Genomic DNA, 17125 nt, shown 5'->3' with positions numbered 1-17125 from the left:
TATTGCTACAAGGAAACAGTGATTAACTCCTGCATCACCGTAGTCCTCCAAATGAGCTCCAAGTGAAACCAGACGCACATACGCGTATCCTCGTGGGCCAATCTCTCTTCCTGCCAAATCAGGCTCTGCCACCCTAAATCAAGCAGAATTTGGCCTGATGACACAAAAATAACTTCAGTGTGTTCATAAACCCTTTCTGTACAAAAACTGATGTTTTTCTTTGATTGTTGCAAGCATGTCGCATCTACATCACTGCAGAAGAATGCCCTGAGTCCCGGCCCGTGGGCCCAGGCCCAGCCCAAATCCATTTGGTTCAGTTTATCATGGAGCCTGACTCCACATTACTCAATCTGTCTCACACAAACATCATTAGTCTACAAACTCTAGGGGCTACGGCCCGCCAAGACACACATGGTCACACAGACACACATCCATATGTTACATGCACACCTGCAAATACAAAGGGATCGGGAGGTTTCCAGTTGTTTAACTTTAAATTAAAGCTAGATTGATCAAATTGCTGAAGGACAGCAGTGACTCAATGAAGGGAATGTTACATAACAGTATTTACACTCAATGCATCAAGCATAACTTTTACCATCAGTCACATGACATCTCAAGTTAGGATCTGTCCAGTTACGAACCATGGTTTGATACGATTTGCAAACAAAGAACAACCTAAAATGATTGCTTTATATCTTGAAGCAAAAATAAGGCAATATTTATGACGCTTAAAGTAGTGTTGAAAATATCATGGCTCTACAGAGATGTACTACTAAATAACTTATGATTTATAGCTTTTAGTGACGGTGTCAATTTCAGATCCCAGTTTAAAAAGCAAAAGTAATAACGTAAAGTAATTTACTCCAAGTGCTGAAACCACAGGCAACTGGATACTGTATGACCTTTGGCGAAATGCAAAATTTCTCTTGAAGTGTAGCTTTGAAATCTCTTGGGACGGTCGTCAGGAATTTTAGCAATGGGGAAAGCGGCACTCTCTTTAGTTTATTGACTCTTTAATGACATCTGTGCACATATCTGAGTAGCTCTGGGGATTCTGGGATGTGTGGGCAGGGCTTGTGAAGTTGAGTGATTGCATCTTTTCACACTGTAAACGGGATAAATGAATGATTTACGTTTCGCCTGAGGACTCGAAGAGCGGGCTCTTCCGCTTTACCGGTGTTTGACATGGTTGTCGTCATATAGGGCAAAACTTGTTCATAATTATACATCTTCACGAGGGTTCACACACTTGCATGTGTTTTCATTTTTCAGCTGAAACTTAGGATAGCACATTTTTTTTATTCACTGCGACAAGACAAACAACAATGTGTGAACACAGCAATTTGGCATTTTGTTTTCTTCAAGTAATCAAGTCTCAAGTATCTCAACATGTTTCTACTTCAACACCAACATAACTTAAAAACACTACATAAATGAAACAAGTGTCAATCTGGAAACAGTAAATACTACATGACAACAGAAAAAAGAAAGGTTCTTTTCAAAGCCGAGTTTTGGAGTCCTAACCACTGAATAGATTTGACAGAAATAGGTATCTATGATGGCCCTAATATATCCAAAAGCAAAAAATATGCCTGTATGTCACCTGAGTTTGGGGCAAGACTACCCACTTTCAGCACTATTGCAAAAGAATTCCTATTTTACCATATTTGATTGAATTAAAGAAGACCATACAACTCTAAAGAATGAAAAGAAACATCTTTCAATTGAATTGTCCTTGCAGGTTGCATGCAAAAACAAACAGCACAAGCAGTGTAGTCTGAATACCTAAACAAATGACTCTTAAGAACTGCTTCTTTTTTAGTGACTCAAAAACCTACAGCACAAGCAGTGTAGTACAAAATCTCAAAAAGAATGATTTTTATGAACCGGTTCTTTTATTGACTCAAAAACATACTAAATGAGCAGTGTAGTCCAAAATCTCAAAACAAATGACTATTATTAACTGGTTCATTTTTTTGGTTTTAAAAACATACAGCACAAGCAGTGTAGTCTGAATCTATAAACAAATGACTCCTATGAACCAGTTACAGTGCCTTACGAAATTATTCATACCCCTTCATTTTTTTGACATTTTGTTATGTTGCTGCCTTATGTTAAACTACTTTAAATTACTTTTTTCCCACACCAATCTACACTCCCTACTTCATAATGGCAAAGCAAACTGTTTTTTAACATTTGTGCAAATTTAAAAAAAAAAAAAAAAAAAATGAAAAGATCCCGTTGCATAAGTATTCATACCCTTTTCTGGGACACTCAAAATTTAGCTCAGGGCCATTCATATTGCTTCTAGATGTTACTACACTTACACACGAGTGGAGCTAAACTGTGGCAAATTCATTTGAATGAGTATGATTTAGAAAGACACACACCTCTCAGAAAAGGTCTAACAGCTGAAAATGCATATCAGAGCAAAAACCAAAATAACTGCCTGTAGAGCTCAGTGACAGACTTGTGTTAAGGCAATGATCTAGGGAAGAGTTCAGAAAAAAATCTGCTGCATTGAAGGTTGACAGAAGCATTATCCATGATGGAAGACGATTGGAACAACTAGGACTCTAGAAAATGTCTGCCAGCCCCCATCCAAGCTGACAGAGCTTGAGAGGTGAAAAGGTGAGGCAAAGAATGGCAGATAATTGCCAAATGCAGATGTGCAAAGCTTGTCACATCATACCCAAAAAGACTTGAGGCTGTAAAGGTGCTTCAACTATGTACTGAGTTAAGGGTATGAATACTTATGCAGTGTACTTATTTCATGTTTTATTTTTAATAAATTGGTAAAATTTGCAAATCTTTTTTTTGCTTTGTCATTATTATGGTGTATGGAGTGTAAATTGATGTGGGGGAAAACTAATTTAATGCAGTTTAACATAATGCTGCAACAAAACAAAATGTGACAAAAAATAAAGGGGTATGAATACTTTTCCAAGGCACTGTATTTTCATGGACTCAAAAACATACAGCACAAGCAATGTCATCTGAATCCCTAAACAAATGATTCCTATGAAACACTTCTTTTTTTAGTGACTTAAATTGCATACAGAATAACCAGAGTAGTTCAAATCGCAAAACAAATGACTCTTATGAACCAGTTCTTTTTAGTGACTTAAAAAAACATATTGAACGAGCTGTGTAATCCAAAATCTTAAAACAAATGACTCTTTTGAACTGCCTCTTGGTTTTGGACTCAAAAACACACAGCACAAGCAGTGACATCTGAATCCCTAAACAAATGACTCTTATGAACCAGCTCTTTTTGCAAACTCAAAAACATGCAGCACAAGCAGAGTAGTCTGATCCCAAAACAAATTACTCTTATGAACCGGTTCTTTTTAGTGACTTATAAACTTTGTGAACAAGCAGTTTTGTCCAAAATCCCAAATCAAATGACTCTCATGTAACAGCTCTTATTAGTGACTCAAAATGCATAGAGCACAGCCAGTGTAGTCTGAATCCAAAAGCTAATGACTCTTATGAACCGGTTCTTTTTAGTGACTTAAAAGATCCTGAATGAGCAATGTAGTCAAAAATCCCAAAACAAATGACTCTTATGAACCGATTCTTTTTCTTTAAACTCAAAAACATACAGCACAATAAGTGTAGTCGAAATTCCCAAAACAAATCACTCTTACTAATTGTACTTTAATGAATAGTTCAAAAAGATGATTTACTTGAATAAAACAGTGCCCTGTATAATTTACTTTAGCAAAGAGAGAATTTGTCTCCATCTCAAACACAGGGCATGAAGTTTATACAGAGGGCAGCAGCAATCATGTGGACTGGTGTGGTTTTCACAGTATTTCATCTATGAACGGGAAGCATTCATCTGGAAACACAGAGCATAATGGGCCAAAGGGCCTGCGAGCAACCTGCTTTTATGCCCACTTAAGATCACATCGGTAAACAGAAACATATGAAAGACAAACACGCCTGCTGACTGCTGTACTCAAATCCTCGCATGCTGCCCTTCAGGCAGTGTTTGGAGAAGTGAGATGACACGGCAGGGCCTTGTTTCAGCATCAGTTTCAACACCCTTTTGCACCTTTTTTGCTAAGCAATACACAAACACAAAAAGTCAGCCCTCAGGCAAAATGGCTCTTTTTGCTATTAAACTGAAGCATATTGTCGACACCCTGACCTCTGACCTGCACAAAGATCTATCTGTCAAGGTTTTTCCATGCGGACCGCTTAGGAAAAGACTGCTTTGCTGAAGCAAGTTCATCTGACTTTGATTCAGAGTTGGAATCGGGCCTAGAGTTGCTGCCTTGTCCGCTAATGATTTATTTATTTGACCGACTGCAAGATGACAGCTCTGAGAATTTAGTTTGAATTCAACAATAATATACAAACTCACCTCCACAGTCGAGGTTCAGGAGCTCACATGCAAACTCGTTCTTAAGGGACAGTTAGCTCAAAATGAAATTTTGACTCTCTAATGGAACATGGTGATGGGGAAAAAATGAGACTGCAGGAAAAAATTCCAGTGTTTTTGCATTCTCATAAAACTTTTTTGTTAACCTGACAATCATTGGAGATGGAAATACGAGGGTTTTACGGCTGGGGGAAAACAATATGATTGCAAACTTGCAAAAAAAAAAAAAAAGAAGCATAATATTTGCAAGCAAACACGTTCCCTGGAGAAACTTGGTCAACTTTTTGGGAGAACACAAAAGTATTGCAAACAAATGCAAATTTCTAACGGGAATCCAAAAGTTTTGCAAACAAATGCAAATTTCTAGGGGGAATCCAAAAGTTTGCAAACAAATGCAAATATATAGGGGTAATCCAAAAGTTTTGCAAGCGAATACAAATTTCCAAGAGGAATCAAAAAGTTTTGTGAACAAATGCAAATTTCTACAAATTCCCCCTAGAAGCTTGCATTTGTTTGCAAAAATTTTACAAGAAATCTCAAATTTGCAGGGGGAATCCAAAAGTTTTGTAAACATATGCACATTTCATTGGGGAATCCAACATTTTTACAAGAAATTGCAAATTTGCAGGGGGAATCCAAAAGTTTTGCAAACAAATGCACACTTCTTTGGGGAATCCAAAAATTTGCAAGCGAAGCAAATTTATACGGGTAATCTGAAACTTTTGCAAGCAAATGGATGCAAATTTTTAGGGGAAATCCAAAAGTTTTACAAATTAATACACATTTCATTGGGGAATTCAAAAGTTTTGCAAACAAATGTAAATTTCTAGGAGGAAACCAAAAGTTTTGCAAATCAATGCAAATTTCATTTGGGAATCCAAAAGCTTTGCAAACAAATGCACATTTAATTGGGGAAAATTTGACAAGAAATTGCAAATTTGCAAGGGGAATCCAAAGGTTTTCCAAACAAATGCAAATTTCTAGGCAGAATCCAAAAGTTCGCAGATGAATGCAAATTTCTAGGGAGAATCCAAAAGTTTGAAAACAAATGCAAATTTCTAAGCAGAATCCAAAATTTTTGCAAACAAATGCAAATTTCTAGGCAGAATCCAAAAATTTGCAAGCGAATGCAAATTTTTAGGCAGAATCCAAAAGTTTTGCAAGCAAATGCAAATTTATACGGGGGAATCTAAAAGTTTTGCAAACTAATGCAAATTTCTAGGGGGAATCCAAAAATATTGCAAACAGAAGCAAATTTCTACAGGGAAACTAAAAGTTTTGCGAACAAATGCAGATTTTTAGGCAGAATCCAAAAGTTTTGCAAGCAAATGCAAATTTCTAGGAGGAATCCAAAAGATTTGCAAACGAATGTAAATTTCTAGGGGGAATCCAAAAGTATTGCAAACGAATGTAAATTAATCGGGAGAATCCAAAAGTTTTGAAAGCAAATGCACATTTCTTGGGCAAATACAAAAGGTTTGCAAATGAATCCATATTTCTAGGGGGAATCCACAAGTTTTGCAAGCAAATGCAAATTTCTAGGCAGAATCCAAAAGTTCGCAGATGAATGCAAATTTCTAGGGAGAATCCAAAAGTTTGAAAACAAATGCAAATTTCTAAGCAGAATCCAAAATTTTTGCAAACAAATGCAAATTTCTAGGCAGAATCCAAAAATTTGCAAGCGAATGCAAATTTTTAGGCAGAATCCAAAAGTTTTGCAAGCAAATGCAAATTTATACGGGGGAATCTAAAAGTTTTGCAAACTAATGCAAATTTCTAGGGGGAATCCAAAAATATTGCAAACAGAAGCAAATTTCTACAGGGAAACTAAAAGTTTTGCGAACAAATGCAGATTTTTAGGCAGAATCCAAAAGTTTTGCAAGCAAATGCAAATTTCTAGGAGGAATCCAAAAGATTTGCAAACGAATGTAAATTTCTAGGGGGAATCCAAAAGTATTGCAAACGAATGTAAATTAATCGGGAGAATCCAAAAGTTTTGAAAGCAAATGCACATTTCTTGGGCAAATACAAAAGGTTTGCAAATGAATCCATATTTCTAGGGGGAATCCACAAGTTTTGCAAGCAAATGCAAATTTCTAGGCAGAATCCAAAAGTTCGCAGATGAATGCAAATTTCTAGGGAGAATCCAAAAGTTTGAAAACAAATGCAAATTTCTAGGCAGAATCCCAAAATTTGCAAGCGAATGCAAATTTTTAGGCAGAATCCAAAAGTTTTGCAAGCAAATGCAAATTTATACGGGGGAATCTAAAAGTTTTGCAAACTAATGCAAATTTCTAGGGGGAATCCAAAAATATTGCAAACAGAAGCAAATTTCTACAGGGAAACTAAAAGTTTTGCGAACAAATGCAGATTTTTAGGCAGAATCCAAAAGTTTTGCAAGCAAATGCAAATTTCTAGGAGGAATCCAAAAGATTTGCAAACGAATGTAAATTTCTAGGGGGAATCCAAAAGTATTGCAAACGAATGTAAATTAATCGGGAGAATCCAAAAGTTTTGAAAGCAAATGCACATTTCTTGGGCAAATACAAAAGGTTTGCAAATGAATCCATATTTCTAGGGGGAATCCACAAGTTTTGCAAGCAAATGCAAATTTCTAGGCAGAATCCAAAAGTTCGCAGATGAATGCAAATTTCTAGGGAGAATCCAAAAGTTTGAAAACAAATGCAAATTTCTAGGCAGAATCCAAAAATTTGCAAGCGAATGCAAATTTTTAGGCAGAATCCAAAAGTTTTGCAAGCAAATGCAAATTTATACGGGGGAATCTAAAAGTTTTGCAAACAGAAGCAAATTTCTACAGGGAAACTAAAAGTTTTGCGAACAAATGCAGATTTTTAGGCAGAATCCAAAAGGTTTGCAAATGAATCCATATTTCTAGGGGGAATCCACAAGTTTTGCAAGCAAATGCAAATTTCTAGGCAGAATCCAAAAGTTCGCAGATGAATGCAAATTTCTAGGGAGAATCCAAAAGTTTGAAAACAAATGCAAATTTCTAGGCAGAATCCAAAAATTTGCAAGCGAATGCAAATTTTTAGGCAGAATCCAAAAGTTTTGCAAGCAAATGCAAATTTATACGGGGGAATCTAAAAGTTTTGCAAACAGAAGCAAATTTCTACAGGGAAACTAAAAGTTTTGCGAACAAATGCAGATTTTTAGGCAGAATCCAAAAGGTTTGCAAATGAATCCATATTTCTAGGGGGAATCCACAAGTTTTGCAAGCAAATGCAAATTTACAGGAGGAATCCAAAAGTTTTGCAAACAGATACAAATTTCTAGGGGGAATCCAAAAGTTTTGTAAAGAAAATGCAGATTTTTCTGGGAAATGCTAAATATTTGCAAGCAAATGCAGATTTCTTTGGGGAATCTAAAAAATTTTTTTTGGAAAAAAACACAAATGCAAAAGTTTTGCAACACATGCAAATTTCTGTTAGGAATGTAAAAGTTTTTAACAAATTTAAATCACTTGAGGAAAGTTTTGCAAGCCAATTCAAAAACACTGAAATCCATTTTTCCAACCACTCCATAGGTTTGGAACAACATTAAGGTGACAAAAGAAATGTTTGCATGAGTTATCCCTTTATTTCTTCAACAAACTGGTTAAAAAATGCAGACTTATCAGGACAGTGGCGCTTGGCAAGGCGACTCTGCATTGCAGCTCTGGTCCAACTTAAATGCAAAGGAATGCACCTCGAAAATGCAGAGGAGATAACAACACACTAACCTCAGCAGAGAAGAAAAATCACAAGAGAAAAAAATTCACCTGCTTGCGTTCCAGAACTTCCTGTTCTCAGAGTCTGGTGTCTAATCACACTTCTCAAACTCTCAATGTGCAAATTTCCAGCGTTCCTGCATGGGCTCTCCAGTCTCCACAGGAGAAGATCATACTACTGTACTTATCTTCACAGTTAGGAGTGGCTGATAGAGAGAGGAAGAAACAGAAAGAGAGAAAGAGACGCACACACATAAGGGAGGGGTCTCTGATTAAAATTCTCCCGGCACATTGTAGAAGGCCGTCGCAGCAATAAAGCCCAGCCGGCTGGCTTTTGTTCAAGTCTTTTTTTCACTCTGATTCTGCCTCTTTTTGGTCTTTCTGGCAGTGCTTTCTGGAACTGAAGGGAGGTGCAGGGAGGCGAGAGGTGCAAGAAAAAAGCTAACCCCCTCTTCTCCTTTTCCCCCCTTTGCACTCTTGTCTTCTCACTTTCTTCAGATGTGGTATTCATTGGTCTCTGAAGGGTTACCCGGTCCGAACAATGCCCAGCATCAGACCGCAACAAAGCCAAAGCAGCTTTCAAAAGGTCTTACAAGCTAACGTGGCCTTCAAAGCTGAAAGACTGCCAAGAGTTTCCTTTGTAGATCCACAATCAGAAATGGAGAGCTAGCATGGACGGAGATAAACCCAAATCTGTATCTAATCCAAAACTGTGAGAAGTCAGCATTTTAATTTTATGAAATATTCAACTGTAGGCCACCCATAATAATACTATCTATACTGATGGACCAATATATTGTCTATGTCCATATCTGATATCTGCAATTTTTCTCAAAGATTTTTCATTTTTTAGCTTCCAGGCAGGTCCACATTGCTCATGATCAGAAATCTTCTCATATTTAGAAACGTTGATTGGCATTTGAAGAAAAATTTTGGGGGAACGAGGGATGAAGAAAGAATGAGAGCTGCGGTTCAATAAACCCACTCTTGCATTCTCCATAAATTCACCTTCATTAAATTCAAACTCAACACGTTTCTCTCAAAGGGTTCACATGCTAGAGTTGGTTTGGTGAGAGCTGACACCAAGAGTGCCACAAACTTTATGACTCCAGTGTCGCTGGTGATCGTAAAGGAGCTCTTGACAGTTACTGCTGGGCTAGTTTCTCCTGCAACATTTTTGAAAGAAAGTTCAAAATGTTTCCAGAACAAGACGTGGGACTCCCAATTGGTCGTATCATCTTAATGTGTTTTTAGTATTGTTGAAGGATTGTCCAAGGGTCAATTTGTTAACTAAAGAAGCACAAAGAGACACAGTGAGAGTGACACTGAATTAGCATCTGAATAGCTTCGCCTATAGAGCGTTTACTTACTATTCTGCTGAGTAAGTCATCAGTAAAAGTGCGTCTAGTTTGTCTCAAAAGCTCCCGTTGGAGTCTCCAAAGCAAGTGTTGTAAAAGTAAACAAAATGTTAGAAATTGGCCAGCCTAATTCTTGCAAAGCATCCACGTAGAGCTCATTCCTACCCATCCTGCGGTTTCTGATGTCTTTTTAATTGCTGAGTGAACTGCCGAGCTCTTCTAGGGAGTGCTGACCAAAGGAGACAGTGAAGAACAACAGTTATGGGAGGATAAAGTATGGCTGTGTACTGTTTACCACTGAAAATCCAAATGAAAGCCCTCAGCTGGGCCTCTGCAAGTGTGGGTCTCTCAGGGGACGTTAAAAATCAATATGCAACCAATTATTCATGTAGGAGGGAAAGCCTCCCGCAGTCCAAAAGCTGACAAGAAGCTGGAAGCTGCAAGCCACATTCTGCTAATGTATAGCTGAGAGTTACGCAACAGAAATTCTGCATTTTCTGAGGAGTCAAGGCTTTGGAATCAGAGTCACTGAGGGCAAGTTCCAGAACCTTCTGCAACCAAGCAAACTAAAAGGCAAAACAATGTAAAAATATTAAAACACCACATACCTGCCTATACTGACTAGATGCATAGATATTGGTGTTAAGAAATGCACAAATACAATGATGTGTGGGGCCCCAAAGGCCTTTTGGTGGCCCCTAACATATATACCAGAATATCACATACATATGGAGGTGGGCTCTTCTGATTTAGATAAGAGCACAGAATCAAAATGACAAGCCCCAGAGGCCCTTGAAGGTGGACTCTTGATTTGGGGCAGGAGTACAAAATCCAAATGTGGGGCCCCTGCCATATCATTTCACAATATACCACAGACATATGGTGGTGGGCTCTTTTGATTTGAAGCAGGGTACAGAACCTAAATGTTGAGCCTCAGAGGCCTTTGGGGACCCTACCATATTTTTGTACCAAAATATTACATATATATGGAGGTGGGCTCTTCTGACTTAGATAAGAGCGCAGAACCATGATTTGGAGCCCCAAAAGCCCTTGAGGGCCCCTACCATATTTTTACACCAGAATATCACGGACATATGAAGGTTGGTTCTTCTGAAGCCCTTGGAATCCAAAATCATATTTTTACACCAAAAAAACTTAGATATTTGAAGGTGGACACTTGATTTCGGGCAGAGTACAGAATCCAAATGTGGGGCCCCTGCCATATCATGTCACCAGTATACCACAGATATATGTTGGTGGGCTCTTTTGATTTGTAGACGAGTACAGAACCTAAATGTAGCGTCTCACAGACCCTTGGGGGACCCTTCCATTTTCGTACCAGAATATCATGTATATATGAAAGTTGGCTCTTCTGTTTTAGATAAGAGCATAGAACCAAAATGTGAAAGCCCCAGAGGCCCTTGGGGCCCCTACCATATTTTTGCACCAGAATAGCACAGACATATGAAGGTGGGCTCTTGATTTGGGGCAGAGCCCCTTTGGGGGGACCCTACCATTTTCGTACCAGAATATCATGTATATATGAAAGTTGGCTCTTCTGATTTAGATAAGTGCACAGAACCAACACATGAAAGCCCCAGAGGCCTTTGTGGGCCCCTACCATATTTTTGCACCAGAATAGCACAGACATATGAAAGTGGGCTCTTGATTTGGGGCACAGTACAGAATCCAAATGTGGGGCCCTTGCCATATCATTTCACAATATACTACAGACATATGGTGGTGGGCTCTTTTAATTTGAAGCAGGGAAGAGCCTAAATGTAGACCCTTAGAGGCCTTTGGGGACCCTACCATATTTCTATACCAAAATATTACATTTGTATGGAGGTGGGCTCTTCGGACTTAAATAAGAGCACAGAACTAAAATGTGAAAGCCCCAGAGGCCTTGGGGCACCTACTATATTTTTGCACCAGAATATCACAGACATATGAAGGTTGGTTCTTCTGATGTGGGCAGAAAACAAAATCTAAAAGTAGGCTCCAGAAAACCTTAGATATTTGAAAATGGACACTTGATTTAAGGTAAGGTACAGAATCCAAATGTGGGGCCCCTGCCATATTATTTCACCAGAATAGCACAGACATATAAAGGTTGACTCTTGAGTTGTAGAAAGGCACAAGTAAGGAGAAGGCTACAAAACATTTCAAAGACTTTAGCTATCCCTCGGAGTACTGTTATGAGCATCATAAGAAGTGGAAAGCATATGGCAGCACCAGCACATTGCCTAAATCAGGCCGGCCACCCAAAGTGGATGACAGAGCCAGGAGGACATTGATAAGAGAAGCTACCAGGAGGCCCAAGAGTAACTGAGTGGGTCTGGTCAATATGTGCATGTGACAACTATCTCCCAAGTTGGTTTGATGGCAGGGTGGCACAAAATAAGCCTTTCCTAAAAAAAAAAAAAAAAGCGTCACACTCAGTCTTGTTTGCGCTATGCAAAAACACATTTGGAAGGACGGTTTTGAAGTTGGGAAAGAAAACGAGATGGGAGTTTTTCGACATGCCCTAACTGTACTGAACCATTGCAGAGACGAGACAAGACGAGCATTTGAGGTTAAAAAGTATATAAATTGTCAATTTGTTTAGAAAATAACTGATCATTTTGCTAGTTAAGACCCTTCTTTAGATAACATAACCAATTACTTTACTATATTATATTTTTTTTGTCATGATTTGAGCTAAAAAAAGCTAAATCTATGACATTTTTTCGTCAGATTTTGTGGCTGCTTAGGGCGTCACCAAGATGGTCACCGCATGAATTTACTTGCCATAAAGATATTTTTTGCCTCGAAAAACCCACTTAAATGTGCATCTCCAAAATATTACACATTTGCAGTTGCAACTCCACTCTCAACTCCCTTCCTCAAAAGAGTTGACACTGTTTCACAAAGGTCAACATCCAGATGCGTGTATGAAAAAAATTAGCCAGGAATAAGCAGCTCAGCAGAGCTTAAATAACACTATAGGGGGAAGTAAAATCTGTTTACATGAGTAATGGCCAGACTTAAACTCTTCTCCATGGGGACGAATAATAATTGAAAAACATTCACACATTATACATTGCAGCCATGCAACCAAATTTAACAGTTAGCTAATAGCACGTTGCATGTCTACTGGAATATCTGAAAGTCAATTGCCAAACAACTGATAGAAATAGTCCACTATGTGGACTTAATTTCATAAAATTTACAATTAATTTGCGACCTATGGCTCTCTCTCGCTCTCTTTCCTAAATGCCATTATTAATTATAAAATATAGTTTTTCTGACATATTGACTGGCCAGCTTATTAATGAGCTGTGAATGCCATATGAAAAGCAATCAGGCACTGTGCATGCATGACCTATAGTGTACACTTAAATACAAATGGTGAGAAATCACAGACTGGCTGCCAACCAACTAACGCACATTTGCTCCAATCTAGATAGCATAGAGAACAGACAGTGCTAATTAAGTTCAAGGGACGTTACATTTTACCCAATTAGAGTTTAATTAATACTACCAAATGGTTTACTATATACTCAAGTATTATAGCAATGATCAGGGTCTTGCAAAATACCACATGAGACAAAAAGACTGGATTTGGGCACTATTCAACTGCACTGACATTGATTAAACATTAAGAATTTGCAGCTGTACCTCACCACACAGACCGAAAAATGCTGTTCATCACCAAACTTAGCTTTAAGTATGTTCAGGATTCAAGCTACATTAAAAATGATGGCTTACAGGCATTAAAAAGAAACACTGGGCTTTAAAAATGCACAACTGTGATGTCGCCTATGCTTAATTTCCCTAGAAATGGTTACGAGACCTCTGTTATTGGCAAGGAAAGTTCGAGTTTTTGAAATAGAATCATATTTACAAGCCTTTTCCTGTTTCTGTGCCAGATTTAGGGTTGATGTTAGATAAACAGTATTTTTGGATGGGGCTGATACGTCTGAATCACTGAGGGTGATGAAAGGGGCTGGAACCCCTCGGTGGTCATTCACGCTTCCTGTGCCAAGACACGGATGATGAAAGAAAAAACACTTTGAGATCTGAGGTGATTAATGTGCCTCCCTGTGACTCGGGAAGGACGTTGCAAAACACTCAAAGTATAATTTTATTAAAGGAACACTCCACTTTTTTTGGAAATGGGCTCATTCTCCAACTCCCCCCCCCCCCCCGAGTTAATAAGTTGATTTTTACCGTTTTGAAATCCATTCAGCCGTTCTCCTATTCTGGCGATATCACTATCACTTATTAGCATAGCTTAGCATAGATCATTGAATCCTATTAGACCAATAGCATCGCGTTCAAAAATGACCAACAAGTTTCCATATTTGTTGTATTTAAAACTTGACTCTTCTGTAGTTATTTCGTGTACTAAGACCGGTGGAAATGCAAAGCTGCGAGTTTCTAGGCTGATAAGATTAGGAACTACACTTCCATTCCGGCGTAATAGTCAAGGAAGTTTGCTGCCGTAATATGGCCGAAGCAGGCGGAGTATTATCAGAAATGAGTTCCCAGATAGTTTAGCATTTGCACATGTGCTGCGTGGTATTACTGCTCCTGCTTCGGCCATATTACGGCAGCAAACTTCCTTGACTATTACACCGGAATGGGAGTGTAGTTCCTAATCTTATCAGCCTAGAAAATTGAAGCTTTGCATTTCCACCGGTCTTAGTACATGATATAACTACAGAAGAGTCAAGTTTTAAATAGGACAAATATCGAAACTCATTGGTCATTTTTGAACGTGATGCTATTGGTCTAATAGGATTCAATGATCTATGCTAAGCTATGCTAAAAGTGATATCGCCAGAACAGGAGAACGACTGAATGGATTTAAAAATGGTAAAAATCAACTTATTAACTCGGGGGGAGTTGGAGAATGAGCCTATTTCCAAAAAAGTGGAGTGTTCCTTTAACACAGTGTTATTCCACAATCTTTAGTGCTCAGAGGAAAGGAATTCAGAATGTGAAACTAAAAAATTGGAATTGGGAAATTCTTCAGGTGACTTCTGGACTTAATGCCATTTCTGAGCTGGGTCAAACAAGGCGACAGACGTCGCTTCAGGGCAAATCCATTACGGTGAGAGTAATTTACCACGGTTTTATATCAAAGAGCCTCTGGGGTCTTGACGGGCTGGGAGCAGGTTGCTTTGACCTTCCTCTGGCAACCTCAAACAATCAAGAAAGTGTCTGAGAAAGAGAGAGAACCAATAAAACAGTCCTTTGAGCATTTCTCTGCCCTGGTTGCCCGGCCAGGGAAGCCAAATGCATCACTGCACACTAGTTCAACCCAGCACAATGTGCCTGTTGATGGGGACACACAGCGTATCAGATCAGGCTGGGAGGAGACAGTGTGAGACGTACCCAAATGTAACTGAGAAAAACACGAAAAAGAATACAGTAGGTCATATCAACTGCTAAAGGGAAAAGTTCATTAGAACTTAAACTTTCATGGAACGAATATTATTGTCAATGTTCTGACGTCATGTCATACAGTTAATGTTTTCATGATCGATCGCTGCTATCATTTCAGTGCTCGGACAAACACAATCTTACTGGTTTTTCCACAAATCTCTTCCAGTAAGTGCACAACAACCTTTGGTTTACTGCCATGAGGGCTCTTTGAAGTTGCCTTTGGTAAACACAGACACAGACGCAAACATACATGCAATTACATGCAACAGGGCAACGGTGCGGTGCAGTACCGTGATCCATCACGCTTAGCTCGGCTGCTGCCAGTGAGAAAAACACCCAGCTGGATAATCACACACATACATACACACAATAATCCCACCCTCAATACTGAGTGTCTGTGTTTTAACTGTGTTTTCGGCATTCTGCAGCAGTGAAGTCACTCGACAGACTGTACTGAGTGGGAGTGAGTCCTTTTATGCAGGCAGGCTCTTATTACATTACAAGACCACAGAGCAGGGAAATCAACAGCTTTACAATCTCGTCAGTCCATGTAAGACAAGGGCTCTGCTCCAAATTGCTAGATTGTATAGCTGTCTACATATAGGCAATTGGCGCCTTTGTGCACAAAGTTTACTTCAGTTAGAAACGTACTCTAGGGTATGTGTGCAGTGTGGTCCACAATGTGGCCAAACTATCTGGTGTTGTTTCACAGTTGAAATGAAACTGAAAAACAAAATACTGGAGACAATAATTGATACTTGCATTGTGTGAGGGCATCAAAAGATAAACACAACTAGGGCCGACGCTAGCGATTGTTTTGGTTGTCGAGTAATCGGTTGATTATTCTGACGACTAATCGAATAATCGAGAGGGGATTAAAAGATGGATGCAACTAGGGCTGTCACTGACGATTATTTTGGTAATCAAGTAATTGTACGATTATTCTGGTGAGTAACCAAATAATCGAGAGGATATTGAAAGATAGACAACTAGGGCTGTCACTAATGATTATTTTGGTAATCAAGTAATTGTACGATTATTCTGGTGAGTAATCAAATAATCGAGAGGGGATTAAAAGATAGACACAACTAGGGCTGTCACTAATGATTATTTTGGTTATCAAGTAATCGGTCGATTATTCTGATGACTAATCGAATAATCGAGAGGGGATAAAAAATGGATGCAACTAGGGCTGTCACTGACTATTATTTTGGTAATCGAGTAATTGTACGATTATTCTGGTGAGTAATCAAATAATCGAGAGGGGATTAAAAGATAGACACAACTAGGGCTGTCACTAATGATTATTCTGGTAATCGAGTAATTGGTCAATTATTCTGGTGACGAATCGAATAATCGAGAGGGGATTAAAAGAGACAACTAGGGCTGTCACTGATGATTATTTTGATAATCAAGTAATTGGATAATTATTCTAAAGAGTAATCGAGAGGGGATTAAAAGATAGACAACTAGGGCTGTCACTAATTATTATTTCAGTAATCGAGTAATTGGTCAATTATTCTGATAAGTAATCGAATAATCGAGAGGGGATTAAAATATAGATGCAACTAGGGCTGCCACTGATGATTATTTTGGTAATCGAGTAATCAAATAAATCGAGAAACGATTAAAAGATAGACACAACTAGGGTTGTCACTAACGATTATTTTGGTAATCGAGTAATCGGTCAATTATTTTGATGAATATTCTAGTAAAATTGACTATACTGAGTGGAAGTGAGTCCTTTTATGCAGCCTGGCTCTTGTTACATTACAAGACAACAGTGTAGATAAATCAACAGCTTTACAATCTCATCAGTCCATGTAAGACAAGGGCTCAATTCCAAATTGCTAGATTGTATAGCTGTCTAACTATAGGTGATTGGCACATTTACTCCCAAATTATACTTCAGGTTTATGCATACTCTAGGATATCCGTACAGTGCATTTGACATATATATTGTCATACTTTGGCACTAATTAGTTGGTCCACAAGGTGGCTAAACTATCAGCTTTTGTTTTACAGTTGAATATAAACTGAAAAACAAACTACTGGAGACGCACCAACAATTAATACTTGCATTGTGTGAGGGGATTAAAAAAAATAGACGCAACTACGGCTGTCACTAACGGTTATGTGGGTAATCGAGAAATCGGTCGATTATTCTGAAGATTAAGCAAGTAATTGGATAATTATAATTAATTTGTTTTTTGA

The 17125-nt window shown here is 38.4% G+C and overlaps 1 protein-coding gene across 1 annotated transcript in view; it reads right to left on the bottom strand.

Moving 5' to 3' along the window:
* The window catches only part of add3a (adducin 3 (gamma) a), a 110997-nt gene extending 102690 nt beyond the window's left edge, over positions 1-8307 (bottom strand). Inside the window, exon 1 of the mRNA XM_073843706.1 lies at positions 8172-8307. The gene's annotated coding sequence lies outside the window, so the exon portion shown is untranslated. The remainder of the gene's footprint in view (positions 1-8171) is intronic.
* Positions 8308-17125: the final 8818 nt, after the last annotated feature.

The sequence above is a fragment of the Garra rufa genome, chromosome 7, assembly GCF_049309525.1.
Source record: "Garra rufa chromosome 7, GarRuf1.0, whole genome shotgun sequence".
In the NCBI taxonomy this organism is placed as follows: Eukaryota; Metazoa; Chordata; class Actinopteri; order Cypriniformes; family Cyprinidae; genus Garra; species Garra rufa.
Note: the sequence above shows the minus strand (reverse complement) of the source record. Positions and strands in the feature narration are given on the sequence as shown.